Source organism: Dermacentor variabilis, chromosome 9 (assembly GCF_050947875.1).
Source record: "Dermacentor variabilis isolate Ectoservices chromosome 9, ASM5094787v1, whole genome shotgun sequence".
Taxonomy (NCBI): domain Eukaryota; kingdom Metazoa; phylum Arthropoda; class Arachnida; order Ixodida; family Ixodidae; genus Dermacentor; species Dermacentor variabilis.
In genome coordinates, this window is record NC_134576.1 from 14,798,565 (window position 1) to 14,822,270 (window position 23,706).

The 23,706-nt window shown below is 48.2% G+C and overlaps 1 pseudogene; it reads right to left on the bottom strand.

The window, feature by feature from the left end:
- Positions 1 to 557: 557 nt before the first annotated feature.
- The window catches only part of LOC142557959 (uncharacterized), a 31,647-nt pseudogene continuing 8,498 nt past the window's right edge, over positions 558 to 23,706 (bottom strand).

The following is a 23,706-nucleotide window of genomic DNA, read 5'->3' on the forward strand; positions in this document are numbered from 1 at the left end:
GAACATCCAGCTTAACCTTTTACGGATCACTGCTCAACATGTTAATATTCACATCACCACCAAAAACGAGATCGAAATGATAATCATTTACAAATGCAAAAAAACCTTCTAGGTAGTCTAAAAATGGTGTCATCATTCCGTTCGGACGTCGATAGAGAACAGCGATTAAAATATTTTGCAATTTCAACGAAATACACTCACAGTCACTTGTGCTTACGCAGAACGTCTGAAGTAACTCACACGAGAAAGTATTTTTTACCAAGATGCATACACCACCACCGCGAGCACTGGTTCGGTTAGCATAGAAAGTTTGATAAGAAGGAGGACGGAAAACATTTGAGTCATCTGTGCTCCATGTTTCTGTAAGCATTATCACGTCAAACACGTGATCAAGCTGCTGAAAAAAAAGAGTAAGTTCGGGTACTTTATGCTTTACTGATCGTATGTTTAGATGAAAGTACTTCAGTGATTGCATATATACTGGTCCCAGGTGCCGTTCAAAGCCATGCGGCAGTACGTAACGTTCCGCGTCGACGTTATCCATGATTATCATTTAGTCATCTCAGAAACTGCCGTGTTCCTTGTTTTAGTTTACACAAGTCGCAAGAACCTGAAATGGCCACCGCATTTTCGCCGTCAGTTTTGCGCACGAGGACTCGTCCATTGTGACGCCAGACGTACTTGAAACCGTTTATCTTTGCCCAGTTTTTCGCCTCAAAAAGAAGTGCACGAGTTCGTTTGGTTATGTTTTCTTGCAAAAACAACTTATCATCTACACTGCTCAACTTCTTCTGGTTTTGCCACCATTCATCTCGCTTCATTTGTTTGGCAAAGTGACAAATCACACCTGGCGTTTTTCCTTTTTAGCGGGCAGTCGATGGATCGCCACAACAACATGTTGAAAAAGTTGTGGGAGCTCGGCCTTTCCTGTTAGCGCGTTTATTTCTTCCAATAAATTCTCATTGTTAGTTTGCGGAATTCCGTGGAATTCCAGGTTTAGTTCACGGCTTTGCCATTCCAAGGAGTCAACCAGGCACGTACGCAGGATTTTTTCTCGTGGGAGGGGGGGGGGGGGCCCAACCCTAGGTAACTTGTCTATGCAAATGAGGTGGAGGCTACCTTTACTAGTACAAATCTGAATGATGCCCATCATTTACCATAAAGACGTGTAAAGCCCCAAAAGAGAATTGACATAACGTGTACTTCACAGGTACGCCTGCGAGATACACCTCTTCTTTACTTGGCAAACAAAGAACCACATCAAATGGATTCGTGCATGAAAGATGCGCAGGAACAACCTTGCCAAGAACAAGTTAAGCGAAAGTGCAAAATAAAGATTTCTAGTCATGTTTTTTTAATTAGGTCTGGAAGAATTTTGGAGAAATGTATATTTGCGGAACGGTCACATTTCTTTTGCATCCCTCGTTTACTGCTCTACCAAGTAGCAAAACCGACTCGTGTTGTTATTTGGGAAGTTGCGTAAAGATGCGTGGTCACTAGTCGCGCACAACTGCGTAAAGCGCAGGACGCTGCGGTTCTAGACGCACTGCGCACACCGCGGAAGGTTAGAACTCCCCCCCCCCCTTTTAGCATAGCATAGCTACGTGAGGCGACTCGATTGATAACTGTACAAGCGTTATTCAAAACACGCGGAATTATTCTCCAGTTCCGGCTGCGTTTTCTCTACTTCCTGTTTAAATAAAAAGATGTTGATCCATAAATATTTTCACAAACAATTTTCGCTTTCCCTCCCTGTTTGGCTGTTGCCTTGGCTTTCTCGCTTAGTAGACCGCTTAATTTCTCATCTCCTTGCGACTCTTGTTTCCAGTTGCCAATTTTGCACAAAAGGTGCTGTACAATAAAGGAAAAACCAGACGAGGTAACGAGTGACATTCATATTGCTTATGGGTTTAAGGGTTATTGCAGGGTCTGATGGTGGACGCTGTCTCGCAATATCTTGTTTTCCACGTTATCTAAGAACCCATATCGCGGATATATGGTTCCGAGGATCTGACAGCGTCGTGGCGAGCTGTCACTCGAGGAAATAATGAAGCAAAAGGAAAAGTTAAACGCAACTGGCGTTTTCTCCGGCCACAACTCGCTCCATGCGCATACAGACCAGCCGACAATGGACCGAATCCCTTTCCTGGCGCTGGATCAGCCTAAACAAAGAAGGTTGAACTAACGAAGCAACAGGGATGCGCGTGATCGTTGAATAGATGGTGACATAAAAATTGTGTTGGGCATTATAAATAAAATAAAATATTATAATTAGAACAATCAACTACGCCCTGTCTACTGCAATAGGTGGTGACAACTGAATTCATTTTGAGTTAATCGTGCGGGTACCGAATCGATGACGAAACTGGCCTCCACACCCCAGGAGATGCCGATAACTACTGCCATCCAATAGGAGTGAAAAAATTGACAACTATTCCACTTCGTGAAGATGGAATGGCAGCGAAAGCTGACGACAGTCAAAGCTCTCGAACGAAAAGCAAAGTGTTTCACATCCACTGCGGGTTGGCCTGAAGATAGTGCAATATCGGGCCGACCCGCGGCGGAGGTGAAGCAGGCGCTAAGAACCCGCATACTGGGCCAATCCCGAAAGTGGTGCAATGCCGGGCCGACCCGCGGTGGAGATGAAGCAGGCATTAAGAACTCCTCATACGTAGGCCGATCCCGAACATATTCCAATACTGCCCACCCGCGGGGGGTGAAGCAGGCGTTAAGCGCTCTCCTCATGTGGGTCCATCCCGAAGGTAGTGCAATGCCGGGCCGACCCGCAGTCGAGGTGAAGCAGGCGTTAAGAACTCCCCATACGTGGGCCCATCCCGAAGGTTCCGAAGGGCGCGTTATAGGCTCCAGAGTCCACAGGGGTATGTACCATTGATCTTGGACCCTTTTTGCACTATCACCAGGATCAGCCCAAATAATGATTTTTTCTGTTAACGAATGCCGAAAAAAACTACGGAAGTTAGCCATACACTGCTTTCGCTGTAAAAGGCAGCAAAATTTTGGCCGCCCAGTAGATTGATTTGTCGACGCTTTAGGAATGTATGAGGAGTGGTGCCTTGGCGGGATGGGGGGGGGGGGTATGCCGCTTAATTTCGGGGGGGGGGGGACCGCCCCCCCCCCGGGCCCCCTCTTGGGTACGTGCCTGGAGTCAACCTCGACCTTAAGCTGTGTGACCTCCTCCCGTTCCTCAAGCTTCAGTAACCTTCCTTTGATATCCGCGACATCGCGTTCATTTTTTTCCGTGCGTGCTAGAAGCTGATCGTATTGCTCGCTCATGAAGTGAACAGCATCTTCCAAGCTCTCAGCAGATTCTTTAGGGGTAGCAATTGGTCCAGCTTGTCATTAATAGTCTTCAACCACACGCGTACATCACTTCCGCGTCAGGTTGTTTAACCATCTTTTCTGCCAGCTGTGAACGCGATGTAGAGCGTCGGCATGCTATGCATCGCCATGCTCTGCGATACGCTTCACCCTTCGATTTTACTGTGGTGTCGGAAACGCCAGCACACTTACTGGTATGGTACGTGCAGTCACATTCACTGCATGTCATTGATTTCTCTGAATCATCGCACTCTCCTTCACATACTTTGCACTGCCCTCCCGGACACATATTACACTGTGGCAGCAGCAGCAGCAGTAATATAAGAAGTAAAAGTAAAAGCTACTGCTTCTACTGCTGCCAATGGGATGGGCATGCTTTCGGGGATCAGTCTTATAGCATCCTGGTAGATGACAGCGCCAGCACCGGCTGAATACGGCGAATCTTATGCTGGGAACCTGGCCACCGGGGTATAGAAGGCAATGTGGCTGCTGACGAAATGGCTACGTCAGTGAGTTTTAGCGACAAAGATGGAAATAACCCCATCCCTGCCACAGACCTAAAGCCTTTTCTGCGCCGTAAATTGAGGAATCATTGGCAAGGCGAGTGGGATACACAAGCAATGAATAAGCTTCACATTGTAAAACCAAAACTGGGGAACTGGATAAGTGGATAAGGGGAAAAACAGCCCGGTACAAGGAAGTACTTCTTTGCCGATTAAGGATAGTCCGCACATATGGTACTCACTCTTATCTCTTGACTGGGGGCAATCCTGCAACTTGTATTAAGTGCGGCAATATTCACACAGTCATCTATGTTCTTATTCAGTGCCCTGCCATAGAAACAGAGAGGAAAAATTATTTCCCTGCTGCATATCGCTAGAATATACCCCTTCACCCTGCACTCTTTCTTAGCGATGAACCCTTTTTAATCTGCAAACAGTCTTAGATTTTTTAGCCGAAACCGACACCCTGGAAATCATTTGGCCAGGTAACTCTGAGCACATGACTAACAGCCCTGCATTCAAGGGCTCTCTTGAAACTCTGGTGTCAGTGTTATGTTTTATTGCATAATGTTTTAACGAAAGCCCATTGCCATAGCCCACATCACTACCTAGTCACCGTCATTATTTTAGCACTCATATATTCTACGCCGTTTACAGCTACAGGTTTTAGGCCCTTTTACAGGCATGTCACATCTACCATGAGGAATTAATTGCGCACGCCATCCATAATACATCGTCAACATTACCACTTGTGATGGCGCTCTTTGGCCAAACCTGGCCCTTGCACCATAGAACACCACACATCATCACCTTGTAAGTGGGGTTGACAGCCTTGACAAGGGTGAAGTCTTGTGCCAGGAATCAAAAGATATATTGTCTCAAGCAAGGATGTGGCTACACAAGTGGATGTCGAACTCGTCAACTTCTTAGAGAATGGCAATGTGGAAAGAACGAAGGCTGATGCTGGACATGCTGCAGCTACAACGGTATTGGGAGTAGGTTGGAATGCTCAGACTGACCACTTTGAATACAACCTAACTTCCCTCATCGACTTCCTCTCCACAAGAGCCGACGAGGGATTCGCGCTGCAGGCCTCGGCAAGAATTTTCGACCCTTTTGTATTTATTGCTCCTACAACATTATGCGTAAAGGTAATGTTCCAGAGGTTGGGGGAGTTCGGAATTGGTTGGGACAATCCCTTGCCTGAAACATTGCAGCCTGAGTGGGACTGCTGGTGTAAGGAGCTTCCATGCATTGAAGGAGTGTCTATTCCAAGACTGATAGCGGCAGATTTTAGAAAAGATGATACGGAGAAAGTGGTGGATGTTTTCTGTGACGCAAGCACGAAGGCCTATGGTGCTGTCGCATATATGGTAAACAAGTCTCCGTTTGAACTAATAAATGTCAGCTTGGTCATGACCAAATCAAGAGTGGCCCCTTTGTAACGCCTCTCGCTACCCCGATTGGAGCTGATGGGAGCCCTTGTTGGCGCGCGACTATGCCACTACGTTGCCAAGGCCTTGGATCTGGAGAACGTTGCTACCATCCTCTGGACTGACTCAACAGTAGCTATGTACTGGGTCAAGGGAAACGCTGCCAGATGGAAGCCCTTCGTGGCAAACCGAGTCTCAGAGTTACATGCACTGACAGATCCCGGGATTGGAAACACTGCCCATGTTCAGACAACCCCGCTGACCTAATTACCCGCGGCATTCTCCCATCGGCCCTGCGGGAAAGCGAATTGTGGTGGAGAGGACCCCGTTGGCTTCAGGAGGATGACACGCGTTGGCCAACGATAGTGAGCCAAGCTCGAAGGTCGTGGAGTGCCAAATGGAAGAGCGAAAGGTGACGGTGATGCCCATAGCCTCATCGTCACCCATGGCAATTCTCAATGTTGAGAATTATAGTTCATTCAGCAGAGTCGAGCGAGTAACCGCATGGGTCTGCCGCTTTGTCGACAACTGCCACAACAAAGAAGGAAAGACGATCGGCCCATTACGAGCTGAAGGAGTAATCGACGCCGAAAGATGATGGTTGGCTAAAGCTCAAGAAGATGCGTTCAGCGACGACATTTCCAACCTGAAGAATAGAAGACCGCTGCACAACAGCTCTCCTGCTTTGCCTTTCGACCCGTACTTCGACAAGGAGGGCCTCATGTGAGTTGGTGGACGCTTGCAATTCAGTAATAACAACGAAGAGACTAAGCATCCCATCGTTCTCCCTCGCAATCACCTCCTCACGTCACTGCTCACACGGAAGGAACACTTGAGAATGCTGCACACGGGCTTACGCGATACTCTAGCACAGCTCAGAGAGAATCGTATTGGATTATCCCAGGGCGTCAGACCGTAAAGGAAGTTATCAAGCAGTGCCTCGTCTATCACAAAGTTGCCCTCCAGCTAAGGAACCAGTAGCACCACTTCCAGCTGACCGAGTGACAAAGGGAAATCCGTTCGACATCGTTGGCATCGATTTTGCAAGGCCCTTGATTTGCCAACAGTCATGCGACAGCAAGAAATGCTACATCGCTATTTTCACCTGTACTGTGACACGTGCCGTCCACCTTGAGCTCGTCAGCGACCTGTCGGCTACAGCCTTCCTCTTGACCTTTAAACGCTTTATGGCACGCCGTTGAATTTGCTCGACGGTGTATACGGACAACGCGCTCACATTTAAGTGTGTAGCCAGGGATCTAAAGGCCATGTTCATGCTGTTGCAAGCCGAGGAATTGCAGTCATACTTCGTCGGAAACCAGATCAGATGGAAGTTTATTGTTGAACGGGCAGCTTGGTGGGGCGGATTCTGGGAGCGGATGGTGCGATTTGTGAAAGTAGCATTGCGAAAGGTGTTTGGTCGGAGCAGCTTGAGCTTCGAAGAACTGACCACCGTTCTTTATAAGGTGGAGGCCGTGATCAACTCACGCCCTTTGACTTTCATATATGATGATGCTCAAGAGCCAGAACCATTGTCACCGGCGCACTTCCTTGTCGGAAGAAAGTTGACGACCCTTCCTCCACACCTGCTGCCGGACGAAATTCCTGGCGGTGACATGCATCTCTCACGATGGTGGAAGTACCGGACTGCCATGGCCGATGGTTTCGGGAGACGGTGGCGGAAAGAGTACTTATTGAAGCTCAGATCGGCACATATGGGCCGACCAACGACATCGAGTGATCTGAAGGCGCTTTGGTGCTCCTTAGGGAAGACCGCTTGAAACGCCACATGTAGAAGACCGCCAGAATTAAGGAAACATGTAAGGGTAGAGACGGCAGGGTGTGGTCCTGCAAACTGGTATTACGTAGGGGAACCGAGGTGAAGCGACCGATACAGCTGCTGTATCCCTTGGAGATTGTGGAGTAATGAGCTCAATCATAGTTAGCTCATCCGGGGGAGTTTGTTGTATATCCTCCATTCTCGAGCCAAAGTCCCGCCCCCCGCGCTGGGGGCCGCCGACGATGTGGCAAGAAGGACTCCTCCCCCCCCCCAGAGGCGCTGGAAACTTGATACCCCTCAAACTGCGTGCATTACTGGCGGGCGCCATCTACGAACAGTGACCGGCGGTGCGGTGGTGCCTTTCGGGTGTGGAGCGGGTTCTTGCACGTGCGGGGTGCAAGAATGCCTGGTTGGCACGGTGTATTATGACTTTCCCTTTCTCTCTACTCTCTCCCCCTTGCCATACCTTCTAGTCAAAAATAAATGAGGCTTCTTAATGCGTTCGAAGCGAACGGACATCTGTCATTTTTCCATAAGTTAAAAGTTCTCCGTCTCTTATTCCACAAGAGTGTCAAAAAGATGTCTTCCGTGCCTGAATCAAGTTAGGAGATTTACAGGCTGTCCCAAAGTGGTGCTTTTATATTGAATCACAGCTAGGAACTTGTTAAGCAGAACCGATTAACACCCGTGCGTTAATTCTCTCAGGAACAGGTGCGCCTACCCAGCCGCACATTCGTTCGGAATAAGAGTCCTCACTTACATCGGCCCCTCACCTTCGAGTATTTAAAAGGGCTGTTATGCGTTACATTCGAATGGAAACAGCTATTCGATAATTTTTAATAGTGATTTCTGAAGTCGAATACTATCTGAATAGCAAATACAGTTTGCTTAGACTATGTGGTTCTACTTCATTTATACTTCATTCTCGTTGGGAGTTTTCACTTTTTCAATCAGTGCAATTAGAATACTTGATAATTTTTCTCTTACGTATATGTCATGGATATATATGTATATGCACCCTTAGATTTACCTAGAAACTGGTGTATTGGTCTTTTGCATCTCTTCGCGCAACGCAGTTGATAAACTTGGCTTATTTCTCTATTATATTGTATTCTTTGATCATTGAACGCAAGCATCTTTGGCAAAGTGTTAAACGTAAGAAAAAAGGCTGGAAGTTTGCTTTGTTTACAACAAGCTGAAGATTATTGGGCAGTATTATGTATGGGATGTTTTAAACTGTCGAAGGTTGATTGGGTGGAACACCACATCTTTATCAAAAAGTTAATGGTCGGATGCGCCCGAAGTGCGGTTGATTTCGTGAATGCAAGAAGCATTGTGAACAAGACAGAAAAACTAGAATGCTTGCTCTCTTTGGATCCGCCGTGTGTGTGATACCTGAAACTTGGCTGTACGACCTAATCAGTAACGATAACTTCGTACCACCAGGTTATCAGTTATATCGGCGAGACAGGGGGTCTAGAGGGGGTGGTGCTGCGATTGTTGTTAAATATGTTGTCGATGTTCCCATCGTAAGCCAAATTGCTGAACATGAAAGCCTTTTTTTAAATAAAAGTGAAGGAAATTACGTTTCATCTGTGTGCAGTTTATCGTGCTCCGGATGCTGATGACAGCTTCTTGAATATACTGTTTGATCGATTACTATTGTTACGAAACAAAAGTCTGATTTTAACTGGTGACTTTAATTTGCCGTTAATAAATTGGAATAATTTGTCTTTTGGATCATTGTATACGAGGGATATTATTCTGGACATTATGCTTGCTCTTGATGTTGATCAGATTGTTACTGAATGTACTCGCGACACCTCAATTCTGGGCCTCCTGTACATTAGCGAAGCTTTTAGAGAGAGAATTGTTACAATTGAACCTGGAATATCTGACCAAAGGGTAATTTCCGTTTCTTGGAAGGTTGAAAATAAACGAACGCGTGCATAGAATGTTGATTCCGGTAAAAAATATTGTAGAACTGATGACGTTGTGATCATTGACTACATCGACGGGAATATTGGAATTATAGGTGACGATATAGAAAGCTGTTGGCAACGATTTGTTAAGATGTTTAGGCACTGCATTAAAAATTTCGTTCCACACAGGAAAATATTGAAAAGACGGCAACATCCTTAGATTACGCGTGAGATCATACGCACTAAGCGTAGACTAAAGAGATATCGTAAGAAGCACGGGACGTTAACACCATTGTTTAAGAAATTAAATATGACCTATTTTCAAAAGCGAGCTGCGCCAGGGCAAAACATTTTTCGCAGACTTTAGCACAATTGCTGAAGTCTGATCCACGGAAATTTTGGATTCACTTGAGTAAGCGCGGTCGTTCGGCCACCCTGTCGAAGTTACCACAAACTGGCGACGAGGTAAATCGTTTGTTCTGCATGCTACTTGCCTTTGCCGTTCTACTGCGGCTCCTACCCTGCTTTCGCCATGCAAGACGCCACAACTACGTCTACTTCTGCTTCGTCCACCTCAACTCCCCCGCCTTTGTTCTCGGCGCCCAGCATGGCAGTCCATGCCGCCTTTCCTTACATCACCCGGTACTCCATTGGTGCTCACTTGGAAACGTTCTTTCTGCACCTTTCTCCAGGCGACCGGATGCGAGGCACTACAAGGCGAGAGGAAGAAAGCCATTTTACTAAGTAACTTAGGCTTTGAGGCGCAGCGTCTCTACTACGACCTGGCTTCGCAAACCGTCCTGACAACTGCAACATTCGACGACATTCTTCGCATCTTCGACCAACATTATGAAGAAAGCACCAATCCCTTGGTGCATCGTATATTATTCAGGGACAGAAAACGACAACCCGAGGAAAGCTTCCAGGAGTTCCTCACCGCATTACACAGGCTAGCGCCTGCTTCTGCGTTCGGCGCTTGGCACGAGTCCCTTCGCGACCAAATCTTGCAAGGAGTCGCATCAGCGAGAATACAAGAAAGGTTGTTCTACGAAGGATCGTCCCTCACGCTCAAGAAAGCCGATGAATTTGGACGAAGCGTGCACGGAGCAAGTTGACAAGGAACGTTGTTTTCAACCGCTCGTCTGTCCATCGCGCCGTTGTCAGATGGGACGAGGACTTGGCACCCGGAGGTACCGCATCCCAGAGTCTTTCGTGTACTCATCAAATCAGCGTCATTCGGCACATTGACCCCGGCGTTCCCCCTCTATCCGGGCTGACTGGGCGGGGGGCTTTGGTTTGGGCCAACGGTCCTTCCCAAACAAGGGGGCTGCTATGGCGCAGCACAACTGAGTTACTGCACTCAACACACAAACAGCCATGTCGGTCTTACGGGACGCAAGCCTGACTGACCCTCAGACTGCCTTGACACAAAAGAGTTCAAGGAATACAACCATGGAGAACCCAGAGCTATCCGCGGAGCAGCGCGACCACACGAGGGTGCGCCACGATCGGTTCCGGCTCTGGTTTGCACTGAGCCAAACAAAACCCCGTGGATCGACTACCGCCAAGGTGGCGTCGACAGCCGTCACCTTCCTCGCCCGGGTATGCAAGATGGCGGTCCCCACAACCCTTTTCCCTCGACCCGGCAAGTTCAAAATGGCGCTCAGCAGCATGGCGGAAAGTCGCAACCTGGGGAGGCCGGCCAACAAGGCGCCTGGCCCGAACTCCGCGAAGCCAGTCGATACTTCGCAGTCCATCGCTACCGATGTAGTTCACCTCAGCACATCGCATCTGATCCAGGCTGTCTGGCCAAGCACGTTTCCCGCCCTGCGTGCGGAAAAGTGGGACATTACGCTTCAGTTTGCCGTTCGAGGAACCGAATGCCTCGACAATCCTCTGCTCGAGCGCAGCTTGTTTCCGCTACCGCCGATACAGGATCAGCCACTACAGTCTCTTCTGTGCTTACAATTCAAGCACCGAATTCTCGTCCGGCAATAATTTACGCCGAAGTCCTCATTGCGAATACTACACTCAAGTGGCTCGTGGATACAGGAGCTATGGTGTCGCTGAGTACCAGCTCCCTGTACGAAGAACATTTATCTCCTTCGAGTGTTCGACTGGAGAATTATTCGTAAAAAGAAAATTTGCATTCAGGAGATTTCTCTGTGCCGCAACAAGGCTGCATTAGTGACATTTCACGTCACGTACCAGGGCACTCCTCTTCTGGGCCTAGGCGCCATTAAAGCTTTAGGCATTTACAATCAAGTGTCTTCGCTCACGTGTCAACAAGTATCAGAATTTTCAGCTGAACCAAGCATTCAGCTTTCGTCTCTACCGCACAACGCTCCAACAGAGTTCGCCCATCTGTTCTCAGGATAATTGGGACCTTTAAAGGGCTTCATTCACGACGTTTGTCTTCGAGCTTCAGTGCAACTAGTCTCAGCAAAACTGCGTCCTCTACCCTTGGTTCTCCGTGAGCAAGTCTCCGCCGAACTGCAATGAGTGGAATCAGCTGATATCATCGAACGACTATCATCGTCCGTGTGGATTTCTCCGCTTGTCGTGATTCGGAAGAAACACAATTTCATTCGGCTTTGCGTCGATCTCAGATAACCCAACAAGGCTATCGTTATCAACGCCTTTCCACTACTGGGGGCTGGCGAACTATTGCATCGACTCACTGATGCTACTGTCTTCAGGAAGTTGAACTTACAGTCCGCTTATCATCAACTTTTATTGTCCGAGAGAAGCCGTGAGCTTACTATATTCATCGCTCACGACGGTCCCTTTGCGTCAAGCGAGTGTATTTCGGATTGGCGTCTGTGCCTTCCGCCTTTCAGCAAATAATGTCATCTGTTTTAAAATATTGTCCAGGCACCTTGTGGTACCTTGATAATGTTCTTGTGTGGGGTCACACTCAACGTGACCACGACAGAAACTTGCAAACTGTCCGGTCCAGAATAAGTAATGCAGGCATGCAGCTTAACCACAAGCGCGTATTCAAGTGTCCCAGAATTAACTTTATTAGGACATAAAATTTCCGCAAACGGCATTTCGCCGATGGATAGCAAAATCCAGTCAATCGTGGAGGCACCACAGCCCAAGGACAAGAAGGCTCTACACTCATTTTTGGGCCTCACGGGATATTACGTATAATTTATCCCGCAGTATGCCCACTAAGAAAACACCTAAGGCAAGGGCAAGCCTTTGTCTGGGATCGAGATACTGAATACTGCTTCCAGGCAATGAAAGACGTACTTTCATCACGCCCGGTGGTACGCACGTTTCAACCGCATCTTCATATTGGTGTAACGGTTGATGCTTCTGAAGATGGCATCGGAGCCGCGCCTCCAGCAAAAATGCGGAAGTGAGCTCTTTACGCAGCTTTTGCATCTCGTACGTTATCTTCCGCAGAACGACGGTACTCCGTGAGCAAACAGGAAGCGTTAGCATCTCCGTTCGTATGTGAACATTGGCATGTTTGCTTGTGGGGTAGACAGTTCACACTATGAACTGATCACCAAGCTCTTGTCACATTACTGTCTTCAAAGGGCTCTTGAGTCCATTAAGAATTTCAAGGTTGAGTGCAAGATTACTATATTACAATTTCACCGTTGAGGTAAAGGTGACCAAATTTCATTGCGGACGCATTGTCACGCCTACCTGTTCCTGTCGAATCTGAACCACCATTAGATGAGCAAATAGTGTCTGGTTTCAGCATGTATTACAAAGCAAGAGTTTCAAGCAGCTACACAAGCAGATCCACTTTACCAAACGTTAAAAGAAAACTGCGGATCTTCCGCCAGAATTGCAAGCCTATGCTGCCGTACAGTCCGAATTGTCCTACGCGGATAATCGGCTTCTCCGAGGTGCTTCCTTGTGTCAGAAACTCCTGCCTGCTGCTCGTGAGGATCATGTAAGCATATTTAAAACAAAGCTCAGACTGAGAAGCATCTACTGGTGGCCTCACATGGATAGAGAAGTTGAGAAACTTGTGGGAAACTGCTTTGTGTGTCAACAAGCAGATAATTCTGCCAAACCGTCTTTTGCTCTCTTACAACCTGTCAAATGGCCGTTAAGACCATGGCAAAATTAGGCATAGGCATAATCAGCCCTCTTGATCTTGCTCCGCAGTATGCATGTTTTGCTTTAGTCATTGTTGACTATCATTCCAAGTGGCCCAAAGTTGCTTTTATGCCTTCAGTCACATCCGAAGCCATCATGAGCAGTCTTATTTCCATATTCAGTAGAGGTGAATTTCCTGATACTATGGGGTCCGACAATGGACCACAGTGTTTCTGCAGAATTGCAGAGCCTCCTGAAGGAGAGAGGCATTAAGCATTCCTTGTCTTCTCTTTACTGCCCACAGGCCAATGGCCATGTAGAAAGATCTGACCATGTCCTTAAAGAGTTCATACAGATCGCTATTTTGGAACAGCGAGACCTCAGGTGTTCGGTCTTAGAATAGTTGGCAATTTCCAGGTTTACTCCACATATGACTACCGGTGTGTCTCCAGCTATGCTGCTCCATAGTCGTAAACCGCGAACTCGTCTTGACGTCAAAAACATGCCTCCAATTCATCCTGAATTTGCTTCTCCAAAGTTGCGCCTGGAAGTGCAGAGTAGAGTACTTCAAAAACAAGAAAATACCAAAAAGTATGTAGATCGTCGTCGCGCAACCAAATTTCCTCAGTTTCAGCCAGGAGATCTGGTTAGAGTAGGCACCTCACGGAAGTCCTAAATACTCCTAAATCCTAAATAATCCTAAATACTAGACGCTGGTCCTAAATGCTCCGGTCCATTCAAGATTTATCGTTAAGTAGGTCGAAGTACATTCCAGCTTGAAAATCGCAAGCCTTGGAATACTTCTAAACTGGGGAAATACACGGTACGTCAGGATGAAACGACAGATGAAAGGGGTCATTTCAATAACACATCCTTTGATGAGTTTTCCACCTTTTCTTACCTTTCTGCATCCACTTCATTACAACCGCATGTTTCATCCCCGCAACCGGGATCAGCCCATGCGGATAGCTTTCCTGAGCTTCCGTACGACACTCCGTCCCACGACACAGCTCCTGAAGGCACTCACGCCACCGATGCACATTCCAGTTCTTGTACGAGTAACAATTCCTCTGATCCTGCTCTGCAACCAGAACCAGTCATCCGTAGGTCTACACGTCCTAGGCAACCTCCGGTACGGTTTAAGGATTATGTTACCAAGTAACTTTACTGCCTTGCTTTATTTTCTACAGAGGTTTCATTCCGCCCATGCGAATACTGCTCTTACGCTAAAAACGTCTTTCCTTACATGTTCTTTAGGTAAATAGTACACAAGTAGTATCCTTCATAAGGGGGGATTTCTGCCACCATAAAGGTGCAATGCGCTGTGTCCCAAGTTAGTCTGCGTCTGCTGCTGTACTGCACGTTACTTGCAGATGAAACAGTGGATCCTAGTGGTAGGCACATCTTAAAAAATCATTTTGTTGCTTGTGTCCTGAGCATCGGCACAGAGGGGATACCTTGCATTTCTCGCAGCCTAAACGTGCAGTACGCACATCTTCACTACGGTAATGGCCGTCATACGAATTCGGCTTTTTATGCCAAAAAGTATTTTGCATATTAATTAGGTCGTGTAGTATGCTCCCGGGGGGGGGGGGGTGTATTTTCACCATTGTTGCAATGTAAGTGCCTTATACGCACAGTCTTCAATCCCCGACAGCCACAGAGCTGTCTCGACCCGGGCTCAGAGGAAATGAGGCAGCCGTCAGTGTTGTCCAAGGGGGCACACGGATGTTTGCATCGTGTTACTTTTACTCAGTGAAATCGTATCATGTATGATGTGTATGTGCAAGCACGCACCTCTTGTCCTCCCAAGACGGGTATTTTCCAAATTTATATGGAATTGTGTTCATGAACTTGTGTTCACTTTCAGTGTCTTTCAATTTGCTTCCTTATTTCTTTCACAGCAATGCTATTTTGAAAGTTGAGAAATAATATTGTTACGCATGAAGAAAACGAAGACCAGTGAACGTGCTTGCGGTCCCGAGTGGAGGAAGGAGGAAGAGGACGACGCTCAGTTGATTAACCAGCTGGCCGCTCTTGCGCTCACCTTCGCGACCTAAAGTAAACGGCCCCCTTCATCCGTAACGGTTATAAACGGTCTCCTTCGCGCGTAACAAAGTGGTGGAGGTGCTGGGTACCACTCACAACAACGGAACCGTCACTGCCGCAGCTTCGTCGAAGCCGTCGACTTGCCGGCCTCCCGCCATCAGCCGTGACCGTCTTCGAGATGCCAGAAGTAGCCGCTCCGAGGGCAGCGCCTAGCAGTCCACTGCCATACTACCGAGTTCCATCCACCTTCGGAGGCAAAGCGGGGCAAGATGCCGACGAGTGGCTCGTCCACTGCAAACGAGTGAGCAAGTCGAACGGGTGGGATGCAACCGCTCAGCGCACCAATGTGGTGTTCTCCCTGACCGATACCGCTCTCGTGTGGTACGAGAACCACGAGGACGCGCTTACGACGTGGGAACATTTTGTTGACAAGTTAAAGGCGTGTTTTGGAGACTCAGTCGCCAAAAAGAAGCGTGCGGAGCAGACACTGTCGCAACGGGCGCAGCTACCAGGTGAGACATGCACAACATATATCGAAGTGCTAAAGCTGCGCAAGGTGGTCAGTTCTCTCATGTCGGAAGAAGATAAAGTTGGACATTTGCTGAAAGGAGTGGCTGAGGATGTGTACAATTTTCTCATTGGAAAGGAGAGCCTCAGTTCTGTGTCCGACGTCATCCGGCACTGCAGAACTTTTGAAACGCTCAAGATGCGTCGGAGTGCGCCAAAGTTTGGTCGGTTCGCAAACGTTACGACGGTTGCCAGTGTGGACACGAGTCCTTGCCTCGACCTTCCTTCGACGATCCGACAGATTGTCCGCGAGGAACTTTCCCGCCGCGAAGAGTTGTTGCATTCAACTGCTGACCACCATGGTGTGTACACGTCACGTGAGGCTATGACGGCGCCACATTCGGCCTCTTGGCAACCGATGGTTACCGCAGGGGCCGAAGAGTACAGCACAGCCCCACAGTCGAGGATGACAACACGCCCTCCGACTCCGCGCTATGACCAACGCGCTCAGCGCACGCCTTCTCGACGCCCGATATACCGTCGTGACACACCGCCACGAACCAACCCACTACACACGGGAAAATGATAATATCCGCTTCATCGACGAACAACCAAGATTTCGACCTCTCCCGGTGTGTTATTCCTGCGGTGTCCCGGGTCATATATCGCGGTTTTGTAACCAGCGTACGACCACGTGGTATGGCTAGCCCTCAGAGTTTTCTCGGCCCTCCGAACGACCACACGGTGCCCCGTGGCCAGCACACATATCATCTGGCGACGAGTATTGGCCGAGGAGCTCCCGGAATCGCTCCCCGGCATCTGACAGAAGTTTGACACCCCCACCGCAACGTCGTGTCCCCGTTCTCCCTCACCGCTGCGTCGCACCGCGTCCCCTTCGTCACCGGTAAACTAGCTAGCGCGGCCGATGGAGGTGAGGTCGCTGGAGACGTGCTACTGACAGAAATACCTCCTGTGTTGATGCTGAAAAACAAAGTGTGCGTGCTTGTAGATAATGTCCCTGTGATGGCTCTGGTGGAAACAGGCGCAACAATTTCGGTCATGAGTGTCTCTTTTAAACACGTGTTAGGGCGAAAGGTTTTGTTTAAATGGGACGAAGATTCAAAGTTCTGTGGAGTGAGTGGTGAGCCGTTGCGACCTATTGGTGTGTGTAGTGCTGACGTATTTTTGGGAGGCCATGTTATTACGACAGAGTTTGTAATTATTCCTCGGTCGACCCATGATGTTATACTCGGCATGGACTTCTTGCGGGAGTGTGGTGCTACTGTCGACTGCCGCACAGGAAAAGTATTCTTAAGTGGTAGGATTCCATCAGGACTCCTGGAGAACCCTGTAGATCGCGAAACTACACTGTGTGTTTGTGGTGATACGGTCATAGCTGCATCATCTACCGTTTGCGTTCCCGTTGTCTGTTGCGGCGCCGATTCCGACTGCTTCGAAGCTACCGTAGAACCGATGCACTTTAACTGTATGAAGAAGAATGTTTTGGTGCCACATTGTGTGGTGTCGATCAAAGGCGGACGCACTGGCTTATGGACCGTAAACTGTTCTAAGGAGCCCGTTATACTATCAGACGGCATGAAATTAGCCTTCGCCAGGGAACACGCGTCCTTATCAGTGGCTGAACTTACAGATGTGCCGGAAGAACCTGACGGCCACAGTTCGGAAACGGCCCTTTTGTCGATGGTAAATAAATCGCTCAGCACGAGTGAACGCCGAACGTTAGTGGGTGTGCTTTCGAAGCACGTTTCGGTATTCGACTTTGCGCAGAAGGACAATATACCTGCAATCGCTGCGTCTCGAACGCGCCATACCATCAACACGGGTTCGGCAAATCCGATTAGACAAAAGCCATATCGTGTTTCACCATCAGAGCGCCAGATTATCAACGAACAAGTGCACGAAATGATGAAAAAGGGAGTCGTACAAGAGTCAGCAAGTCCGTGGGCAGCTCCAGTGATTCTTGTTAAAAAAAAGATGGATCTTGGAGATTTTGCGTCGACTATCGCCGTTTGAATGCTGTAACAAAAAAGGACGTGTACCCACTCCCACGTATTGATGACGCAATAGACTGCCTTCATTCCGCCTCTTACTTTTACTCAGTAGATTTACGATCCGGCTATTGGCAAATTCCGATGCATCCTGACGACAAGGAGAAGACTGCCTTTGTAACCCCTGACGGGCTCTTCGAATTTAATGTGATGCCATTTGGATTGTGCAACGCTCCGGCAACTTTCGAGAGATTTATGGACACTGTTCTGCGCGGCTTGAAGTGGAACATCTGCATGTGCTACCTACGTCGTCATCTTTGGCCGCACCCTCAGCGAACACAACTCGCGTCTGGATATTGTCCTGAACTGCACCAGAAACGCTGGTCTAGTTTTAAACTCTAAGAAATGCCACTTCTTGTCCATCCTTGTCGACGAGGTGCTTGGGCAGCTCGTCGACAAGGATGGCATCCGTCCTGATCCCCAGAAAACAGCAGCCGTTGAAGCGTTCAGTGCACCGCGCTCTGTCAAGGAGCCCCGTAGTTTTCTGGGGCTTTGTTCCTACTTCCGCCGATTTATTCCTAAATTCGCCGACTTCGCGTATGCGCTGACATGCCTGATACGAAAGGGCGCCCCCTTTGAGTGGACTCCGGAGGGTGACTCTTCTTTTCGTCAGTTGAAGTTCCTGCTGACGTCACGACCGGTTCTCCAACACTTCAGTCCTTCAGCTCCGACGGAACTCCATACGGATGCCAGTGGCATAGGTATTGGTGCCGTCCTAGTTCAACGCTACGGTGACCGCGAACACGTGATCGCATATGCAAGCCGCTCATTAAGTAGGCCCGAGCAGAATTACACTGTCAAGGAACAAGAGTGCCTCGCGGTAATATTTGCGGTTCGGCGGTTTCGTTCTTACCTGTATAGACGCCCCTTTACAGTGGTTACCAACCACCACTCATTGTGTTGGCTTGTGAATCTTCGTGACCCCTGTGGCCGCCTTGCGTGCTGGGCGCTCCGACTGCAAGCATACAGCTTCACTGTCTCTTATAAGAGCGGTCGACGACACGCTGATGCTGACAGCCTCTCGCGTATGCCACTTAGCACTACGGGCTGTGACGCCGACGACTTCGATCACCTCGTGGCTTCTGTGTCACCGCGTTTTCCAGACTTCGACTGCTTCAAAGCCGAACAGCGAAAAGACGATCAATTAACACCGCTCTTCGCCTCGACGACAGCAAACCATTCCTGTGTACGTGATGGACTCCTGTATAAGAACTTTTCCGGCACTGGCGCACGTTTTCTCCTAGTGGTACCGGAGAGCCTTCGCACAACGATTCTGAGTGCTATGCACGACGACCCTACGTCTGGCCATTTAGGTTCGGCGAGGACGCTCTACCGAATTCAGGAACGCTTTTATTGGCCTGGAATGCGACAGTCTGTTGAGACGTATGTGGCCAGCTGCATGCAGTGTCAGCGCCACAAACGGCCATCTACTGCTCCAGCTGGTCTCCTGCAGCCGATCCCTCCTCCAAGCACGCCTTTCCAACAAGTGGGCATTGACTTCGTAGGCCCATTTCCAAAATCAGCCAAGGGAAATCGTTGGATAGCTGTTTGCGTCGACTACCTCACACGCTACTGTGAGACGGCGGCCGTGCCCTCCGCAACTGCCACTGACGTTTCAACATTCCTGCTGCAGTATGTGATCTTGCGACATGGTCCGCCTCGCGTGATCATCAGCGACCGTGGACGACAATTCACAGCGGACGTTGTAGAGGAGCTGCTTCGTTTCTGTGAATCCAACTTGCGTCACTCGACACCATACCATCCACAAACGAATGGGCTTACGGAGCGTACCAACCGAACAATTGTAAACATGCTATCTATGTATGTTTCATCCGACATCAAGAACTGGGATGACGTATACTGCCTTTTTCACGTACGCGTTTAACACCGCCAAGCACGAGACCACCGGCTATAGCCCTTTCTTCCTGCTGTACGCACGGCCACCCCGGTACACAATCGATACTGTTTTCCCCTCCTGCAGTCACGAAAATCCCACTGTCGCCGAGACTGTCTGCGTCGCCGAAGAAGCTTGTCGTATTGCTCGTTTGCGCACTTTAGCATCGCAGGACAGATCAAAAGCACGCTACGACATTCGCCACCGTCCGGTAACCTATCGCCCTGGTGATTTAGTCTGGCTGTGGACTCCAGTACGGAAACGCGGGTTATGCCAAAAGCTTTTGGCCACCTACGATGGACCGTTTGTTATTATCAACAGACTCACAGAAGTCTCGTATACCATAGCTCGCCTCACGGCGAGTGGTAGAAGAGCTGCCAAGACACAAGTGGTCCATATCGCCCGCTTGAAGTTGTTCACGTCAAGACACATGGATTGACTCGCCCGGCGGGCTTCGTCTGCGACGAGAGGAATGTTACGCATGAAGAAAATGAAGACCAGTGAACGTGCTTGCGGTCCCGAGTGGAGGAAGGAGGAAGAGGACGACGCTCAGTTGATTAACCAGCTGGCCGCTCTTGCGCTCACCTTCGCGACCTAAAGTAAACGGCCCCCTTCATCCGTAACGGTTATAAACGGTCTCCTTCGCGCGTAACAATATTTAGGTGTAACACTCGATAAGTTAACATGGTCAGCACATATTGATAATATTTGTACAGCTGCATTGCGAAAGATGTGGGTATTACCATAGAGAAAGATTTTAAACAAGCACGGACACTTCCATAGGGCCCAGCGGCCGAATTGATTAGCGCACCAAGCGGAAGGGATTAACTCCTTCCAGTTTTGGTTTTCGGCATGCGAGTTTTGAACGCTAGCTGGCCCGCGCTACGCCGGCTAGGCTACTGGGTTCCCTTCTTTTTCCTTTTTTTCCTTCTGCTGCTCAGTGGTGCGCGGTGTTAGTGCAGAATCGTTTATTTTATTAAAATGATTGCAAGCGATATTCACAAGCCTCAATCCAACCTGTGCCACGTGCAATTTCATAAACTAGACGCAAAACGCCTTGTTAAATAAGAAAATGTATATGTCGCTCTATATAAATGCTCGTTCCGGGCTTTTTTTTTCATTCATCCAACGTTGTGGCACCAGGTAAGCAGCAGTACTTCTCGTACGAAGCTCCACCGGACGGCATAAGCTGTAAAAAGTAAATTTGAAGCTTGTGTCATTTTGATATTTAGCCCTTGTAGGGATACTGCGTGTAGAGGTAAAACGTGCAAAAGTAGCGAATGTGCGAAATTACAAGCAAAAGCAATTCACTTTTAGACACATGGCGTCAAAAATACCCGACTCATTCCAAGTTGTACTGTGAGTTATGAAGAAAACAGGTGATTTCCAAGAATTCCCCCATTCCTGGGCACTATTTCCTGCACTTAAGTGCACAGGCGACTGCGCGTCTCCAAAACAACTTGGCCTCAGACGACGCGATTGTACGCTACACACACAGAGGTGGCCACAACACAGGCTCTCAGCCAGACCATGCTAGACGCTCGCGGAAGGCCTTCTATTCGTAATCGAGGCAAATGCGTGCGTGAAAAGCCTGTTTTCAGTCTTTCAGGAGACAGAATTTTCGAGTTTTAGTTTCTGAGCCGCTCGGCGTTACCCTTTGCGCCTTCTGCCGGCGCAAGCAACACACTCCAGCGTTATCACTCGTGGCAATCGCTCGTCGCGTCTTCGACAAGCGTCAGTACCGAAAGAAGGTATATGTTGCGGGGCCGTAGAAAGGGCGTCACAAGCTTGTCTCACTAAGATTCAGTACACGGCAAACTAACTGCCACCATGGCTTGCTTTTTTGCTAACTGCTTCACAATCGCAGGCACGGCGAGCGTGCTTCAAAACTGTCCTAAAAAGTTACGAAATAAATTACAATATTGTTTGGGGCCAGAGAATGCGTCACGAACTTGTGCCAGTAAGATTCAGTACACGCGAAACTACTGCAGCACACAGCCAAGCTGCTTTTTGCTTACTGCGCCACAACGCCGGTCGCAGCCACTGTGTCTGAAAAGTACCCAAAAGAAAGTAACGACATCAGTTACCAGAATGTCCGACGCCAGAGAAAGCGTCAAAACTTGTCCCGGTAAAATTCAGTACACGCGAAACTGCGTCACACGGCCGAGGTGCTTTTCGTCAGAAAGCCAGGCGCGGTGAGCGTGTCCATAAACTACCGAAATAACTGATAATAATGCTGGGGCTCATAGAAAGCGTCGTAAACATCTCCCAGTACGAGTAATTAACTCTAATTAACTAGGCCTGGATGGTGGATCTGTTTTTCGCTAACTGCGTCACTCTATAGGTTCGCTTTTGTGCAGCACACCTAAATGAGCTGGAAGTGCGTCGCAGACTGTCAAACAAAATTTCTCACCTTGCTGTAGTGCAGTGGTGCCGTATCGAAATGCACACTGAAAGCCAGAAAACGCCGGGCGCCCAACACACGGGCTACACCCAAAGGAGACGGGTTGCCGAGCAGGCGAGCTTCACAAGCGCAGCCGGCCTCGCTCGCTTCGCTGGCATGTCTGGAGAATGACGCATGCCAGGGTTGCCAGATGGTCCCATCAAATAATAGCCTAATGATCTCAAAATGTAGCCAAAAAGTTGCCAGAGGCAAATATTATGTGAGCGAAAAATACCCAAAACAAAGCCAGAACGTTTTATGATGTTCTGCGGGTGCCTTATAGATGGTGTAGATGGTGTCCAAATCTCACAGCGTAGTTTTCCAGCTCTAAAGTTACTTCCACCACATGCAACCAGCACAACACTGGCCTCAATATCTGCGTAAAGAGTTCTAGCACGAGCTGCTGTTCAGACAAGGATTTAGAATCACTTATTGCAATGAACCGAATAATTTCTTTTCCGGTTTACTCATGACATTATCAATATTTACTTAGCAACGCTCTGAGCTAACTTTAGTTCAGGCCTCGCTTTACCCAAGGCATTTTTCTATAAGATTCGGGCAATAAATGCCAGCTGCAAGCACGAGGATCAGATTTGGCTGGTCACGGTCTAGTGCCAGAGAAGCGGCCCAAACTCAAGGCATTGAAACAGGGATGCATTTTCTATACGCTTGATATATAAAATAGACGTGTTATTTCTCTCCCGGTCTTTCTCTCTCCTCTCTCAACTTACTTGAAAGCAACTCGACGCTGAGGGAGTGAAGGCTGCTGCTTGGAGGCACACTGGACTCTGGAGAAAACTTGAAACCTTTTCGCATTTTCCTCGTGCCAAAAAGCAGAAGCTGTGACTGCAATTTGCCTTTGAGTGGAAGCAACCCGAACGGACTGCTGGCCTATAAGAGAAGAGTTGAATTAAAGTTTATAGTTTCAATTACGACCTGAATTATGGCACTGGCAATAATCCAGGTGCTAATAATATCGAAAAGAGTAGAACTGCACAACATTGTAGAAGGGATTCGCTGGCAAGATTAGGACAATATGAAAACGTGTACGTAAGGTGCTGTGATTAAAGGCATGAATGCGTTACTAAATTTCCGGAGAGGGCTGGGTACCTTACTGTTAGTGCAATTTCAAAGTTTTTTTTTTCATAATAGTTTGATAATACGCGTGAGCAAAGTACAATGTACTGAATAGCAAGACGAACAAAGAGAAATTACAATGGTCAGAACGTACGTGCATATAAAAAGAAATCGATAATGGCAATTAATCATACTCACACAGTTTAAAGAGAAAAACATTGTCGCAGCAGTATGGTATGAAACTCGACGAGTTATCATCCTGACGTTGGCAAGGCAATCACTCACTGAGCTTTGGTGAGCAATCGCCTTGCCATCTTCACTGTGGACGAACACTCTTTTTCATATATTTACAGAGCTTATCATTGTAATAATATGAAACGTTCAAAAAGTACTGTAAAACAATAGCAACTTTCACGTAACGTAAAGCTGCTTGACTAAAACAATGGACGAAAAAAAGCATTGTGTGTAATCCCAGTTGGCACTTCTCACACTGGGGATTTATGCAAACGGATTAAATACACAATCTAGCCCCATTTCAGTTAACGCCCATTGCCACTTCGACCATATGGAACTGCAGAGTTAAAACGCGACAGAAATGTTCATATGGATGAAAATCTTTCCAGCA